We start from the raw sequence: 17,492 nt of genomic DNA, 5'->3' as shown, positions 1-17,492 counted from the left end.
ACATATATGTATACTTCTACATAACCACCTCTCAGTATATTAAGAGGTGGTTTTCCGTCAGAGCTGCTACATGTGTCTGTCGACGTTCGTAGGCCAAGGGACTACCAAGTTGAATTACGCGTTGGTATAGTGAATTTAATTAGATAAGTCAGGAAGCCGCAAATCGGTGCTCAGTGGCCTTGTGGCGCCTCGTTGGAGGAGATCAGCCTATGGTATATCGGCTCATTCCGAATGCGGTATCCCAAGGACCTACTTCACGGATACGCATCATCTGCTGGCCAAGAGTTCTTCGGCAGAAGCTATTGGGCAAATCGCTGTGTTACTGGAAATTGTTAGTTCTCGAAATGGAGCAGCGTACAACGATGGGCGAATCGATTTCTATTATTTCAGCGAACTGTACGCAATTTGATTAGATAGCCAGGTTTTCTTTTTTTTACTTTTATCGCAGCCGGGCACATTTCGACATATTTTGCCACCGTGTCTGTTCTCAATACATCAATTAGTACGTTCGGGGTGTAATTACAATACGCGATATTCTGTATAATACAAAGCTGTGCGTATCGAGTGTCGTTATTTCAAAGAGTCAAGATCTCAGAGTCCTTTCCAACTTATGATGTTGTTATAAAGCTAGGAAGAAACTTCCAAACAACAGAAACAATTACAAAATTCACAACATAAATATTAGGCTACATTTTGCGTACGCTTGTATAACATTTTGAAGATGTGTGTAGATGCCACAGGAAATGCATACTGTTTATGGAAATCTGGTGCCTTTTGTGGGACACCGGCTACTTTTTTTGACATGAGAAACATTTTGGAAGAGCGAGTCTATATGTGCGCTTCTGTGTGTGTATTTTTCCTTGTGTGCTTGTGTATGCCTACATGTGACGGTAAAAATGGGAGGGTAGGCGGAAGAGAATTGGACCTTCCTAGCCTTTTTGCAGGAAGGTCCGATTGGACCTTCTGGCTTCGCCAGTGTGGAAGACTACATACTTTGTCAGCTGTACGAATCTGGTTTTGGTTATAAGGCATACAATATCACTTGAAGCAATATGATCATCAGCAAGTGCTTTTTTATCATCATCATCATCAGCCTGACTATGCCCACGGCAGGGCAAAGGCCTCTACCATGATCCGCCAATCAACCCTGTCTTCTGCTTTCCGTTGCCACGTTATACATGCGAGCTTTTTTAATGTCATCAGCCCACCTAACTTTCCGTCTCCACTTCGTGCGTTTGCCTTCTCTAAATATCCAGTCCAGTTTTTTTTTTCTTCTTCACAGTGGCTCTCAATTTGAATGTTACCAATGCGCCAGGTGTTTGTTGCATGAATGAATGCGTCATAGAATTGTTTGAGGCGCTTCGCACACTTTCTTTCTGTCGGTGTCTTTCGCATATCCGCGAAATTCTCTGACTTCTAACACTTCGTGAGGCCTGTCAGTGACAGACTTCCCGCTTTTTCGGAATGCCGCCTTACTCGCACGCACGGTTCATATCATTCACAACTTGGCGCATTCGCGGCTCTCTTTCGAGAGGCGTCCCCTGTTTGGCGCCGCGTCCGTTATCGAAGTATTTTACTCTTCCTTTTTCGGGGCCGCTGTAAAAAAAAATTTTTCAAAAGACGTGACAGCAGAGCTCAGGCTGGGAGCGACAAGCATTCCCCCACGGACCACTTATTCACGACCAAGGCGCTTCAAACAGTTTTCTTCCGCTTTTTATGCCTTCATTGCCGCGTCAAGCGCCGCCAAAACGCAGTCCTGGCGGCGGTGGCGCCCTGAAAGGGACTTTTCCGATCCCCCTCGGCTCTCTCAAGGCAGCGCATCGCCCTTTTTTTCTCTCTCTCCTCCAGGCTCTCACAAAGTTGCCAGAACCTCCTCACCATCAACCCAACTCCCCTTCCTTCGTCCTCCCCGCCCTCTGGCGACGCGGTGCTACGCTGGTCCACCCCGGATTCTGCGTGAAACGGGGAGGCGATGGTGGCGCCGCTGCGAGCTCTGACGACGCGCAAGATGGCTGCGCTGCCAAGGTAAGGCTGCGACTGGCACGTCGCTTTTCTCCTATCCGCCACTCCCCTACGGCCCGCATCCGTGACTGCTCTTGTCGCGAAGCGATGCCTCTTGCCTTTCCGGTGGCTTCCACACTAAGCCCGATACCACAGTTAAAGACAGACACTCCCCGTTAGGCCCGGAAGTCCGAACGCCTCCGTTGGATATCGCTAGCGCTCGGAGTCCCCCGTCTCTTCTCGCGACGCGCAGTCGGCCCTAGTCCCCGTCAGGTTCGCATCCGTGCTCTCGTACTCGTGTCAACTTGAACGCCGACACCGTCTGTTGACTCCTGCGACCTCACCGACGCCCGAGCAATCTCCCGTAATCGCGGCTTTCGATATCCGCGAGCGGCGCTTAAGCCTACGCGCTTGCCGGCGTCTGCTACAAAATGTTTCTTTCGCCCTCGGACCTCCTCGCTTCCTCCGCCTGCCCTCCTCCCGGCGATCCCCCCTCGCTCTCCCACGGTTATAAGCCAGTTCCGCGGATATAAACAGTGGCCAAGGGCTCGATACAAGCGGTCCTTGCGCAACGCTCAGTGAATCGAATCCTCTCGTGTCCGGCCACCACATATTTTTCTGCGACCCGCCAGGATGGCTCGACTCGCTGGCGCGGGTCACGGCGTGGAGCTGACACTAACCGCTCAATTGTCACGGGACGAGTGATGATGGCCTCTATCGCCATTTTTATTGCTGCGACGGTACCTCGTTGTCGTCGTTGCGCGGCGACAGTTTGAAAGCAATAATCGGCCATTTTGGTGTCGTCGTGGATCGCATTTCTGTCAGTGACTTCTTCTCAATCGTACGCTGTTAAGCTTCGCATGTGGGAAGTACGTGGCGTGCACAGCGAAATTATTTGGTCTCCCTAAACGCACACGCTGCAGAGGCACATTGATCGGATGGGCACCTCCGGGACGGTAACTCGTTGAGAGAGGGAGAGAGCTAAAAAAAAGGGAACAGCCAGTGTTCTTTTGCGCACAATGTTTCAAACTGTTCCGGAGGGTCAGAAGTGAACGGCGCTTCAAGATCGTTTGCAGGTAACAACAAGAAACAGAAAAGTAACAGCCTGCTAATTAAATTGGCCGTGTTCTGGAAGTTTTCATCGCAGAATCGTTGTGTTGTAATTGATTATTTCATCACCCTCTTTACTATTATGTTCTCATTCCTGTACGATGATCTTGCTAAGCGCATGTGCGTTACTTTATTGAATTTGTATTTGGCTGCCAACAAGAACTTAGAATGCTCTTTAAGTGGACGAAAGAGATTATTGTGAGAGTGAAACTTTTTAGCACGTTCGAAGGCATCCAGAGTACATGCGCATCGACATCGCTACTTTTTTTCAATGAAATAACGACTAGAGGCATGGAGCCATCGTAAGGAACGCTTGTAAAAAAACACAATCTTTGACGTGTCTACTAACGCTCTGCGTAGTAGTTAGAACAAAACCATGTTCTGTGGAATACGCCGCGTAAATAGCAATATTCATATCTACCCCGGGCAGATTGTGCTGCTGGGGTGCCAAAGCGTGGGTAGGGACTGTATATGCAGCACTGTTTTGCATACATATTGCGTCTACGTGTCCTCTCCTCTCATTTCCAGCATTATGCCTGTGTTGGTATATGCTGTCGGAATCATATGGGTTCTTTTCATTTCCTCGTGTAGCATTTCATATGTACTCTGCGGATTCAGCGAACGATTTCGGACTCATTACTTTTATTAGAAAGCATCCGCGAGGCTGACTAAGCAGTTCCAGGATCACTTCTTGAATTTCATGTTTTACATACAGAAGCACTGTTTTGTTGCTGCTAATGTTTTTATTGCTTTTTTAAAAGCTAATGTCTGATAAATGTCATTACAGTTCGCGTTATAAGAATTAAAACTGGTTGCATTATTTTAAGCAATAACTCGTTGAAACAGTACCGACGCAGAACAATCCAAGCATGCAAGTTCGTTCGTCGTTGACAGAGAGATGAGCTGTTTGATAACGGTTGGTATGTTTTGTGTTGATGTGGTGCATAATTAATCGGCAATACTGTCGTAGATAGGCATGCGTAATATTAATGTGATTGTGCGGCTAAGACCTGCCCTGTTATTTAGTTATACTCAGTAGTTACACTCAGGTACTGCAAATCAAGATGTTATCAATCATTCACTTTTGATTGATATGTGGTGTTTAACGTCCCAATACCACCATATGATTATGAGAGACGCCGTAGTGGAGGGCTCCGGAAATTTCGACCACCTGGGGTTCTTTAACGTGAATCATTCACTTCTCTGTTTCCTTGTTTGTCTGGCTTCACCACGTAAGACTAAAAGGAAAAATTTGAACGTTATATTTATTCCTGCCAGGAAAAATGCAGGGGAAGCATGATTTTTGTTCTGACGTGACAAGTATATCTTACCGTACTGATGCAAAAATGAAGCAAGAAACAGAAATAGTATTGTTTTGATTTGATCGATTTGTGGGGATTAAATTCCCAAGACCACTATATGATTATGAGAGGTGCCGTAGTGAAGAGCTCCGGAAATATCGACCGCCTGGGGTTCTTTGAACATGCATGCGCCCAAATCTGAGCACATAATAGTATTGTTTTGTCGTACGTCGCAGGGTAATGTACACCTTCATATCTGAATAGCGTTCTTGTCGTGTATGAGTATATTTTAACAAATCTTAAACTTTCTAGGCCCAGTGCACGAAGTACTTGATATAATCTCTTAATATGTGTTTTTTTACTAGCATTTTTTTTCTATAGAGAAGAAAACTAAGGAATATTTTATGTTGTGCTGGAGGGAATTTAACTGACAGAGTTGATGAATTTTATGAGTATTTTATTTTCTTATTTTCTGATGCCCATTACGAATCTGTCACCCACTGAGCTAGTGGGTTGTATGTTTCAAGAGGTGTAATTTTTTTACTTCAACAAGAAAAAGGTAACAAAGTAAAATTTTGCGCATATAGTGGTAATTACTAGCTATGTCTAGCAGTAAAATAAGAATTATTGTAAGGTGCGGTAGCCTTTTTGAGTAATTCCACTGGGGACGAGGCACACATGTTTATTTTGTAGAAGCTAATATTTGTTTTTTTTACCTTTATTTCTTCTTAAGCAGCTAGACATACAAAATAAATTCACTTTGCCATTCTCACATCGAAAGTTGCTCAGGATAAGAATGTCCCGTATCGATTAACAAAACTCGCCATGATTAATTTTTATTGAATATGCTCGCGCACAAATCCGTGTCACTTCCTTGCGTATAGGTTAGTTTTTAGGCTTTTGCGATCGGTGTAAGCTTGCCTTAACAAGTGTGCTACGGATGTGAGTTTGTATATTAACTCATGTGTAAATATTTCGCAGCTAGAAGACGCGCTCACTGTAAGATGTGCATAAAAGAGCTTGAGAGAGGAACCCTCGAATGACTTTTCCGTGTATGAACACATTCAAACTATTACATTATTATGTTATCACGCTATCATACCAACAAGCCCGAATCGCCACCCTCATTAATAAAAGAAGGACTTGAGATTTCATTCATGCTTCCATTACGAAAGTGAAAACACTGCTTTATAATATCAGTTCTCCTTTTTAGGCTTAAATGGCCACTGAATGAATAAGTACAACTTCGTTTCAAAAAAATCTGTGGCGTGTATATTATTTATTTAGCAGTATTGGTGAAGCTGCTATGTTGGTCCAACTATAGTTAGGCAAAATGAACGAGACCCTTCATATGAATCGAAGTGAGAATGAAACTATATATAAAGTCCTCCGCCATTAAACAAAGTACGCTGCTCAAATTGCCGTTATTCAAGCGTTTACCGACTAACTGTCCAGCCATTAATGCAGAAGCATGGGGTATAGATTTGTACCACTTTAGGTAAGCAGATGTATTTCTTAACCCGAGGAAATCGCGCAAGTCAACAACGAGCAATGTTTCCGTGCAATCGGTGAAAACAAAGTATAAGGGTTGGAAAATATATGGAAAAGTCTGCATCTTTAGTATACATATTTTTTTTTACGATGTCCCGCCGTCTAGAGTATGCGAAGCGGGGCGTAATGACTCTATTTACAGGTCATTGCGAAAGTCAAAAGTCGTATAGTCTATAAACACGGTTTTCCGGCGGAACTCTGCATCCTTCTCTTTCAAACTTTCACTTCCTCCGTTCTTCTAAAAAAATGTATCGAAATAAATGAAGCGAAGTAGAGCCTGCGAACATGCATCTCAAAAGACGGTTCATTTTTACAACGTTGTAAAACGTTGATTTCGCTTAAAGTGTTTCAAGACGCTGACGCGCACAGTGTATAGTTGTGGTATCGAAACACGCCACCACTGAAGTAAGGAAGTGTCTAATCAAGGTGGACGATTGGGCGAGTTGGTGATGCATGATCGACGTATGTAACTGCGCGGTAGTAAACACGGACGACAAGAAGATGCGCTTGTCCTTGTATCTTCTTGTCGTCCGTGTTTACTACCGCGCAGTTACATACGTCGATTAAGGAAGTGTACTCGCTATAAAACTCATCCACTTAAAATGACGTTCAGAGTGGTTAGTTTCACATAATTATTGCGAATATACTGGTTAGAATCACGTTAGGTCACGAAGAAATGAAAGGAAATAAAAATTTACGCTGAATAAAAGTGCTACATTATGAATGCCGCAATTGCACCATCAGCATTACGCATACAGCCCGTTTAGAGCGTCGCTGCACTATTAAGAATGTTTAAGGTTACTGCTAAGTATAGGTTACTCGCCGAATTTAATCTCAAGTATTTCCTTCTCGTACTCACACCCTACTTCCCCTCCCCTGACTTCCTGACTCGCAGAGAGCAGGTCAGGGGCATGACCGACACGTCGGCCTCCTCTGAATCGTCATACATACATACATACATACATACATACATACATACATACATACATACATACATACATACATACATACATACATACATACATACATACATACATACATACATACATACATACATACATACATACATACATACAACTGAACAACCAAATTTTACAGGTGTACAGAGCAGAAAACGAAAGACGGACAAAAGAATAATGGTTTTACGTGAACAATGAACTCGCCCAACGAATTACGTTCCCAAACAAACAAACAAGCAAGCAAACAAACAAACAAGTGAAGAAACAAACCAACGGCTTCTCTCTTACCTTCCAGACAGTCCACTGAGTAATTTTTGTTTCGCTTTGAATGTGCAAGACAAGGTAACCACAGAATATTTTATGCTACGATTACACCGATTGAAAGCTTGTTTTAGAAACAATAGCACGACCATTTTTTATTAGGGCATTGTGCGAATCATATACTATAGCTGTTCTTATTCAGAAAGACGGACAGATAGGCTGAAGCTGCAGCGCGTCTCATCCAGCTAAACATTTTCATAAGACTTTATATAAGTGGTTAAATCAGAAGAAAAGAAAAGAAAGGTGCCGACCCGTAACTGTCTCTCCTTACGAGGACACCTCGACAGGTCAGCAGAGGAATGGGATAAGGAGGGATAAAAGAATAGAAGGAAAATAGAAGGAGAAGAAGACAGCCAACGAGAGAAAAAAGAAGGAGATAGGAAAGTGGGGATCTGGTCGAAGCAGTCCAAGGGCGGGGCACCACAATGCGAGAGCTGCACGGCATCAGGAGACCGCGGAGGGCGAACCGTCGGCGGGAGCTACGCTGAAGTCGGAGATTGCGAGGGCACAACCGTCCAGCTTGAAATCCTGCGAGCGAATCGCCCATAAGACTTTGGATTAACCTTTGGCATGATAGCGCAGCTAGTTTTCAAACCATCCACGATTTACTTCACTATCCTCAGAAGATACAGTCCCCGACCTGCAGGCTGTGATCAGCTCAGTCAGCTATGCGTTTCACCTCTTGCTTCTTTTGTCGTCATGGCTTAATAAGAACACACACACACACATTATATATATATATATATATATATATATATATATATATATATATATATATATATATATACTGTTGTCCTGGACTCATATATAGTAGTGACGATTTATTTGAAGGGCCTTTATGAGCCGCCTTCAAAAAAGCAGTCTCGGATCTACTCTCCAATAAAGAGTATGTACTATTTTCCGGGTTGTCCTTTATTGCCGTTTGATGTGCGACTTAACTGAGGTGGCAGGATTCTTCTGTTTTAGCTTTCTACTGTGGCGCCCAGTCTTCGGCGACTGTTGTTCATTATGAAGACGAAATTCCTCAATTTTTCACCATACGGTGAATGCTCTCTTCGCTACGTATTTTAATTTTGTTTGTTTCAGTGTTGTGGGACTTCTAGCTCTCAAGTTAGAATACTTTACCTTTCAACTATGTCACTTCTGCATGCTTCGCGAGCACACTGAATGTTTTTTGGCGCGGCCGTTTCCGGTGCTAACGCGGTAGTTTAATTGCACCACAGGTGGTTCGGCGAGAACAGTAACACCGGCAGAATGACAACGAACAACGTCTGCGACAATAACGCCAATTACGCATTCGTTCTTTTGCTTTTTTTGTTGTTTTCTCATACTCTTGCACTTTGCTTTGTTGCGGGCTTGCGTTCGCGCCATTGCTGTGCACTGTAGCCTCTGGCTTGGCGCGTCTTCAGTGAAGCAGTGCATCACGTGACCGGGAGATCCTTATCGGCTCGCAGCCGTGTTCCGTTAATTGTTGCTGCGTGCGGTCTTAATTGGCCGCAATGCCGTGAGGAGAATTTAATCACCGGCGCGGCCGAACCGACTGCGCCATGCCGGCCAGCGTGCAGCGATGCGCGAAAAATGACCCGCGTCTATAGGCTGCGGATTCCAGCGACCATGCGTTCGTGGTGTGCCTTTCCTATATAGCTTTGAACGTGAGTACATTTTCCAGTTCAGTGTCTTAAAGTTGGAGCAAATCGTTCCTTGCAGGCTGAAAGTGTTCACAGGCACGAGTCTGAAGACAACGCTTCACTGGAGCGTAATATTTGGATTTAGATTTTCTTTTTTCTTTCTACTAATGCCTGCAATGTGTATCGCCCCGCCGCGGTGGTCTAGTGGCTAAGGTACTCAACTGCTGACCCGCAGTTCGCTGGTTCGAATCCCGGCTGCGGCGGCTGTATTTCCTATATGGAGGCGGAAATGTTGTAGGTCCGTGTGCTCAGATTTGGGTGCACGTCAAAGAACCCCAGGTGGTCGAAATTTCCGGAGCCCTCCACTACGGCATCTCTCATAATCATATGGTGGTTTTGGGACGTTAAACCCCACATTTCAATCAATCAATGCAATGTGTATCCTCTGTAGTTAACGTTTTATCGCTTTTTTTTGCTGCTGCGCAGAGGTTGCTTTACACACTCGCGCATGCAAAGCAGATGCGTCGATTCACGGTGAAGCTTCCCGGTTTCCAATTTTCGTGCAGTGGCCATTTGGCTGTCATCACTACTTATATTATCAGGGTCCTTGTAATGAATTTATTGCTCTGCGAAATGCCGGCGCAGCAAATGCATTGCGCAGTCGTCTGTGGAGTGTGATAAGAACTTGTGTACCTCTTAGCAATTAATAAAATGTAGAGAGAGAGAGAGAGTAAATTGAGGGAAAGGCAGGCAGGTTAACCGGGCATTGGGGTATCCGGTAACTCACGCTAGTTCTTGGGATTCCTATATTGCTGTAGCAATGGCGTTCAATACCGACTCTTCTGCCCACTTATACAACGAAGTTTTGTATAAAGTATTAACGTAAGATATGCAAACAAGTTGAGGGGTGGGTGAAAGCTCGAAGGGATGAGAATCTGTTGAGCAAGAACGTTGCAGGAGCCAACACTTCGACAAAGAAAGTTTTTTTTTTTTGACAAATCCCATGGTCAGAACATCGGCTGCTTGCAGCGCTATTCGCTTTTTTTTTCGGCAATTTCTCATCAACATAATTAAACTATGTAACTTTGCTAAAGTGATCCACTATAACGCTGCACCAGCCCGCGAGGCGTCCTTGTACCAACGAGCATTTGCTTAAGGTGACTGATGACGGCAGCCATTATGATGATCCCCGTTTTATTTCTTCCAAGGAAGCTTTCTTCGTACGTTGCATAAGCTATGAAGCATAAAACCAAGCGTTAATACAGTTGAGCAGTGCATGGTTAATTTATACATAACATCGAAGAAGGAGGAACCCTACTGCAACAACAGCAATACGCATAACTTAGCAACTTAGCAGCAATGTGTTACGAGAGGAACTATCATTATAATAAATAGCCAAGTTACGTAACAATATATATAAACGACAAGAAATCCTGAAGCAGCATGTTAGGTAACCAATGGCGTTCGGCGGTGTAAATTGTAACGTATCGGGCCCATCTAAAAAAAAAAGTAGACGGAGTTACGATGAGACCAACGACTATAATTAGGATACGTGATTACATCCGGCTGCTGCATGAACTTTTGTCCTGAGCTGTAGATATATGTTTGAAATTTGTAGTTTGGTTGAGTATTTGTAGACAGATAAATAAAAAGAAAAGGAGGTGTAAGACACGAAAGCCATATAAGTAAGTCGTATATAAGTGTGTGGAAATTTGTCACATAGTTCTTAACTTAGAAGCTGTGATGTAAAAATGACAAAACAATCTGTTTTTTTTTTCAGAAGTGAATGCAAAGTATGAAAAGTCTAGCAGAAGAAATGGGCCGACTATACCAAAGTCGTTGCTACAAACTACTAAAGCCACAAAAAAAGACTAACAAAGCAAAGTAACAAAATATAAAAGAGGAAGTAAAATATACAATTCCCAAGACTTCAAGATCATAACTGGGATAAAGTGCTGATAATAACAAAGGTTAGACTAAAAATGCTTGTAAGCTGCTGATCATTGGGAATTTATGAAGACATTGCCTTATAAAAAATTTTGTGGAGCATAGGAAGTTGATCTCGATTTGTTAAATAGCGACAATAAATAAAGGGTGTTCCTGGTGTTCAGGTCATTTGTATTAAGCAGTAAGTAATCTAGAAGATCGCACGATGTATTAAACCTGGCATAGAACTTTGAGCTTTCAAGCGTGTAAAATGTTTTTATAAGATCACGCTTTGAACCCTTGTAATTGCAAAAATTTTAAAAGTTGTAGTAGGCTTCTGTTATATTCGAGTAACTCTGATGTGTAAGCAGCAAGGTAGGTCACACGCAGATTAATTTGAAAGCTAACAAGTCATTGACAAATTTGTTCGAAGTCTCACGATTGACTGAATATAGGGGGCGTCTCTCATAATCATATGGTGGTTCTGGAACGGTAAACCCCACGTATCAATTAGTCATTGAATATAGGGGCATTTATTTATTACAAGAAATTCTCATACAGTGACAATTAAAAATGTTTATGTTAAGATCTCACACGAACGTAGATCTCCAACTTTATGTAGGCACATTTTCTACTGCGCCGCCTCGTTATTCCAAGTGGTAATTCATCGGTAAGAAAAGCTTCCATTTCTAGAGATCATGAAAAAGTATTTGTAATAATGCAATTATATAAGGCTGGTGGTAAAAATATACTAAACGAAAGGACCAATACTCCAGATACGCCAGCAATGGCGTTGAATGTTTCTAACGGTACCCTCATATTACTCATCTGTAAACAATGTAGCAATGTGGCATTGAATACTCGATAAGTGGGTGACACTTGGCGTACTAATTCTGTCAGGCAAAAAATGCTGATTCCTTGATTACCTTTACAGCTGCTTTCCGTACTAAAGGTAAGTGATGATAACCGTACTAAAGATTGTGATGAGGCGAAGAACTAAGGTCAATTTCTGTTGCCTTCTATAGGAGTCCTTTAACAGTTTACTTTCGCACTTTTTTTGACTGCCGAGAGAGTTTGGGCACGGTAAATCACGCCGGACATAAAACGCGGACTGCTTCAAAATAAGGACATTTATTATTGATCGCCGCGTAATTGCGCTCGTATATACCGGATAAGTTTCTGCGATCGACCCGCCTCGTCGAACTTTGTGTTTGTGACGTTTTACTGTGTGTGTGTTTTCGCTTCGGTCCCGCTCTCTTTCTCTCATTCCATTTTCCTTACTTTTCTCTCTCCCATTTCCCCTTCCCCAGTGCAGGGTAGCAAACCAGACACTTGCTTGACCTCCCTGCCTTTCTTCATACCATGTCTCTCTCTAGTTTCTGCGACTCTGTCTCCCGCAGTCGCTTTTTGGGCACAACCGCAGACGAACATTCTGAGAGCGAAGCAGGCATACATAATAATGTAGCAGAAGAATCAAATTGAACCTCATATGTGTCAAATGTTTCAAGGCAACGCTGCAGTCGGTACTATCTCAGCGATGCCTGCCTGGCCAATATCTATAGGAGAGTTGAACTTGCGGCAGGGCACAAGCAGGATGAAGTGCTTGTGCCCTGAGCAGGATGAAGTGCTTAATTCTTCGAAAAAACATAACACATATTAAATAGCCGCAACTTTAGTCGTGAAGTGAGTCACGCGTGAAGCTAAGGCGACCACAATACAAATGCACATAACAAATACACAATACAAATACTACAAGTACACATATCCAAGACTGGCTGTCCTTCGAGCGGCTGCATAAATTATACGTATATCGAACGCAATATTTCATCGGAGTGAGCTCAACCGAGAGTGCAGAGACGACTTCGGCGGGAGCAAAACGAAAACGATGAGAGATATACGAAAGCGCACCACGAGCGTAGCTGAATTGAGCATATCAATCACAAGCGTGCTTTCGAAGTCCCAAGACGGCGTGTACAATTCGTTCCGTAAAAAGACGCAGGGTTGGAGATTGATTGATTGATATGTGGGGTTTAACGTCCCAAAACCACTCTATGATTATGAGAGACGCCGTAGTGGAGGGCTCCGGAAATTTAGACCACCTGGGGTTCTTTAACGTGCACCCAAATCTGAGCACACGGGCCTACAACATTTCCGCCTCCATCGGAAATGCAGCCGCCGCAGCCGGGAGAAGGAAGGGGGGGGGGGTAGCTTTTTTCGACGAGAGATATGAGGGAAAGATAGGCAGTGGTCGTCGACTGGACGCATGATTGACCAATCGCTTGGTCATCTCAAGCCGGTCCCCCCTCTCTCCCAGGATGCGACCACTTCGTAGACGTATACAAAGTGGCCGTCCGGTTGCAGGAAGGAGACGAGACTGCGAGCTCGTCCACATTCGCGTCCGATGCCAGTTGCCACCGCGCCGCGTCTTCCCCCCTTTCAACGCACCAATGGCTGTCCGGCCATCGATCAAAATTGCCGACGCGCTCCGCCAACCGGACGCCCCTCGTGATGCATGCATTAAAGCGTGCGTGCAGCGCAGCTCGCAGTCAGCGGCTCGCCGGAAGCGCGCATAAACCGTGTTTACGGTAACGCAAAAAAGCACTCGTCCCCAATCTCCTCGTTTCGTCTTCTTCCTCTTCTATATACTTCGTTTCTGCGTTCCGCTTGCATTGTCTTACAGTTTTCCTTAATGTCTTTGTAATGACGTTTTCGTCTGGCGCGTCCCCCTCGGTCGAACGTGAGGGCCGCCGAGTTATCACTCGGCTTGAGGTATTCACGCTAGTTTTTTTTTCTTGCTCTTCTTCACGGAAGAAGAAGCACGGGCACATTCAGAAGCTGAGGCGGCATGCGGGAGGGTCAGTGACAACTGCATCCTTGAAAGTTTACGCATCGTGCATCCGCATACACAGCCAGAATCGCGGCACTGGCCTGTGACCTTTCTTCCTCTGTCACTTTTCCCCTCTCACCATCGTCCTCCTCGAGAGAAAAGCTCGGTTGGAGACATAAAGAAATGGTGACCGCCTGCACTGTGACGCGATTTGATGGTGAAGCGACGTGTCATTTCACGTGGTGGCTTGTGTCATCACACGCTTTGGCGCCCTTCAAGAATTTTCGAGAGAAAGCCCGAGCTGTGAAATCATCGTCAGCGAGCGTGTCAATGTTAATTAGGATTGCTTGGGCATGACCAGCTGGGTTTCGTTCTCTGCAATTTGTAAATTATGGGGGCGATCCCATTGCGAGCTGCGTGCGCTAAGCACGGCTTGAAGGGCCAACGCCGGGCTATCGTTACATATGGTTAGCTTGATTAAGATACATAGCCTCTTCGCATTATACGTATTTCGCTGTTTATAGGCTCTTGCGAAGACACCTAAAGTGATGAATTGCTGGTCACCGAAGAAAGCAGCGAGCTTTACCTCTTATATCGCAACTACATCGTTTGGCCTTGTGAAATGTGCTGGTGTTTTCTGAGGCAAGATTCCCTTTTTGGAATATATGAATCATCGTGGGCTCGAGCCGCCATGCGAGAGCAATCTTTAGGAAACAAAGTGACGAATGCGTTTTTTGTTTCTTCCTGGGAAGCTGATCTTGCGTAGTTAGAAAGAAAAAAGGTGAGGTGATATCGAATGATGTGTTGGTGATAGAGGACTTTGGGGTTTAAACTGTGGAGTACATGTTTATATTGCCCACACAAGATGAAAATAGCAGCCGAGAGAATCGCACTAAACAAGCGCACTGTTTGTCTATAGCGATTTCGGAAATAGAGGAAAGCATGAGACGACAACGAGCATGTTCCACTTGTAGGTACGTATGCGTCATATAATAATAATAATAATAATAATAATAATAATAATAATAATAATAATAATAATAATAATAATAATAATAATAATAATAATAATAATAATAATAATAATAATAATAATAATAATAATAATAATAATATTATTATTATTATTATTAATATTATTATTATTATTATTATTATTATTATTATTATTATTATTATTATTATTATTATTATTATTACGAATAATAATGGATGTATAAGCAACACAAGATCAGTGTTTGCACATTACCAAGTGGCGGTTCAGGAGGAACAGGCAGGGGGACAGAAAAGGACCATTCGGGTACGAACGTAATCGCAGGAGAAAAGGAGCTTGAAAGTGATCAACTCACAAAGCGATCGTGCATGTAGCTTAAACATATTAAAAACGCATGAATCCTTTCGTTTGTATCAACTGCTCTAATATAATTTTAAAGCAACACAGTCATTTGAAGATAGAGTAGTAGGTCATTCTTCGGCCAAGGAGAACGATGGGGCGGATTTCCTTTCTTGATGTATCGTGCACACAGATGCGGAAATATTGGTCAAAGATTCTTTTTAAAAAGTGAACAGTAGTTTTCTGCGCATCTGCAATTAGTAATAATCAAGAGAACCCTTAGATCGTCTGTGTATTCAACGTGTAAATTGATAAACAGGCAGAATGCTGAGTACGGTGCACGTTGTTTTGCCAGAAACTGGTGGCACAACGAACATGGACGATATTCACGGAAAGCTCTTGTTTAGAATTGTCGGAAAATAATTTGCAACCAAATCCTGGTGTTGGTCGAATTGTCAGCGTCCGGGAAATCGAAAAAAAATGCGTGCTGACGAAAACATTCGTGAGTTGGGTCCTAGTGTCTCTGCATATATATATAAAAAAATTTAGCCACACAGATAAGCTATCAGACAACAAAGCCCCTTAATCAGTTTGATGGGCGTAATAATATGGAAGGCAGTATGCTAGCAGCAAATCGACATATAGCGAGGCAAGATTATTTGTATTGCCCTAATAAAGTTGACAGCTGGGATAGTTGGTGACTGATCATTATACCGTAAGGTTAATTAGTAAAGTTGAAGATTACATGGACAGCAGGGACAAGACATGTATAGAGTGGCGTGCCCTTTTGTCCCTGCTGCTCCGCAGAAAGTTCGTACTTATAATATATACACTGCCTAGGTGCTTTTTAGGAGCGAATCTGTTTGGCAAATCATTCCTTGCATCTCGTATAACAAAACTATCCTAATCATAAACGTATACGTGCCACATAAATCGGGGTAGATCTGCACTATACTCACCACTGATCCACCAAAAATAAAGAAGGCAATAGTTATAAATGACTGCAAAGCGATCGAAGGCAGCGAGCAGAATATTCCGAGTACGTACAGCGAGAGCAAGAGTACGTACAGCGAGAGCAAGAGTACGTACAGCGAGAGCAAGAGTACGTACAGCGAGAGCGAGAGTACGTACAGCGAGAGAGAAGTGATGGAAGGCTAACGACGACGTTCTCGTGTGTCTATATGAGAGGTGCGAAAGCTTGGATACGACGATAGTTATAGCGCGAGAACAAAACGATGACACAGAGACAAGAAGGACACGAAAGACACGAGCGCTACTTCGTGTCCTTCTTGTCTCTGTGTCGTCGTTTTGTTCTCGTGCTATAACTATCGTCATGCCTTATACCAACTAGCCCAAGCTGCCACACTTGGATACGAGTATCGGTCTGTGGAGTTTGGACAATCGTGTCGTGCATGTGGTTTCACTCGAACCTCTACATGTGCTCTGAGAATCAGCGTAGAGAAAACCTATAACACCAACTATCTAAATATTAACAAAAAGCAACCTCGAAACCTTCATCACTTATATGGCTAATGCCTAGAAACACCCACCAGCGAGCATGTTAGTCGTAAAAGCGCCCAGTTTCGCTGTTTGTAGCCTTGCGTGGCTTTGTGCAATATTCGCCCATGTATTTTACGAATTGGCAACCCTCGCTGCTGAGAGGCCCCGCACGAAATTTAGTTCGTCTGCGCACATCGTGCATCGTTTACGTCAGGTTTTACGCCTGCTGAGAAACTGGTGTGTCCTCCGTGGTGCCTGACACTTCCGCAAGTACGTCTTTCAATTCCAGGAATACAGAAAAAATCTAATTTGCCTTCATCAGCCCTAAAACAATTCAGCTTGCACCTCCTGCACGAAATGTACAATAACCACGTCCACATATACACGATTGTTCAACCACAGCGTCTGGTTCTGGCGGTGCGGTGGTGATTCCAGCTAGAGGAATCAGTCTGCGAATCAAGCTGTCACACGTCACTACGTCTACGGCGGCAAAACTTGCGGCTTTACGTGGCGCCCTATGGTATATCAAATCCCAGAGACCGAGTTTTCCGACTCGAAATCGGCCCTACAGAGCATGCAGTCAGTCCTTCGACGAGGTTGCCATGAACAGTTAACTTACGAGGTTGTCAAGCTTCTTCACCACGTCACAGAAACAGGCCACAAAGTCAAAGTTTCAGTGGCTGCAGCCATTGTAGGATCAGTGGCAATGATTCCGCAGACAACGCGGCTCGCACATCGCACCAAGAAGGGCATACCCTTTCGATTCCTTTGTCAAGGACTGACGCTGCAAAGCAACTTCGTCACCTGGCACGTAGTCTGTGTCTGCTGGAGTGGAGCACCCCAAGTATAAGACATACGAGACTCTACCAAATAAACCCTCGACTGGAACTTCGACCTTCATCCGGACTCTGTCGACGTGAAGCTTCGCTTCTTTGTCACCTTTGGTTGGGGGTTACCTTCGCGAATTCATATACAACCCTCATCGGATTGACCGACAATGCGGAATGCGACGTCTGCTGCACCATGACACAGACT

General features: G+C 43.9%; 2 protein-coding genes across 5 annotated transcripts in view; one reads left to right on the top strand and one right to left on the bottom strand.

The window, feature by feature from the left end:
• Positions 1-17,492, bottom strand: part of LOC142814608 (uncharacterized) — a 168,950-nt gene that overhangs the window by 23,875 nt on the left and 127,583 nt on the right. The window lies entirely within an intron of this gene.
• LOC142814609 (uncharacterized) overlaps positions 1-17,492 on the top strand; it is a 137,481-nt gene that overhangs the window by 8,765 nt on the left and 111,224 nt on the right. For both annotated transcript variants that reach the window (XM_075893651.1, XM_075893650.1), the window contains exon 2: positions 1,849-2,025. The gene's annotated coding sequence lies outside the window, so the exon portion shown is untranslated. The remainder of the gene's footprint in view (positions 1-1,848; positions 2,026-17,492) is intronic.

Source organism: Rhipicephalus microplus, chromosome 4 (assembly GCF_043290135.1).
Source record: "Rhipicephalus microplus isolate Deutch F79 chromosome 4, USDA_Rmic, whole genome shotgun sequence".
Classification (NCBI taxonomy): Eukaryota; Metazoa; Arthropoda; class Arachnida; order Ixodida; family Ixodidae; genus Rhipicephalus; species Rhipicephalus microplus.
The sequence above is the reverse complement of the archived record's forward strand: the minus strand, read 5'-3'. Positions and strand labels throughout refer to the sequence as shown.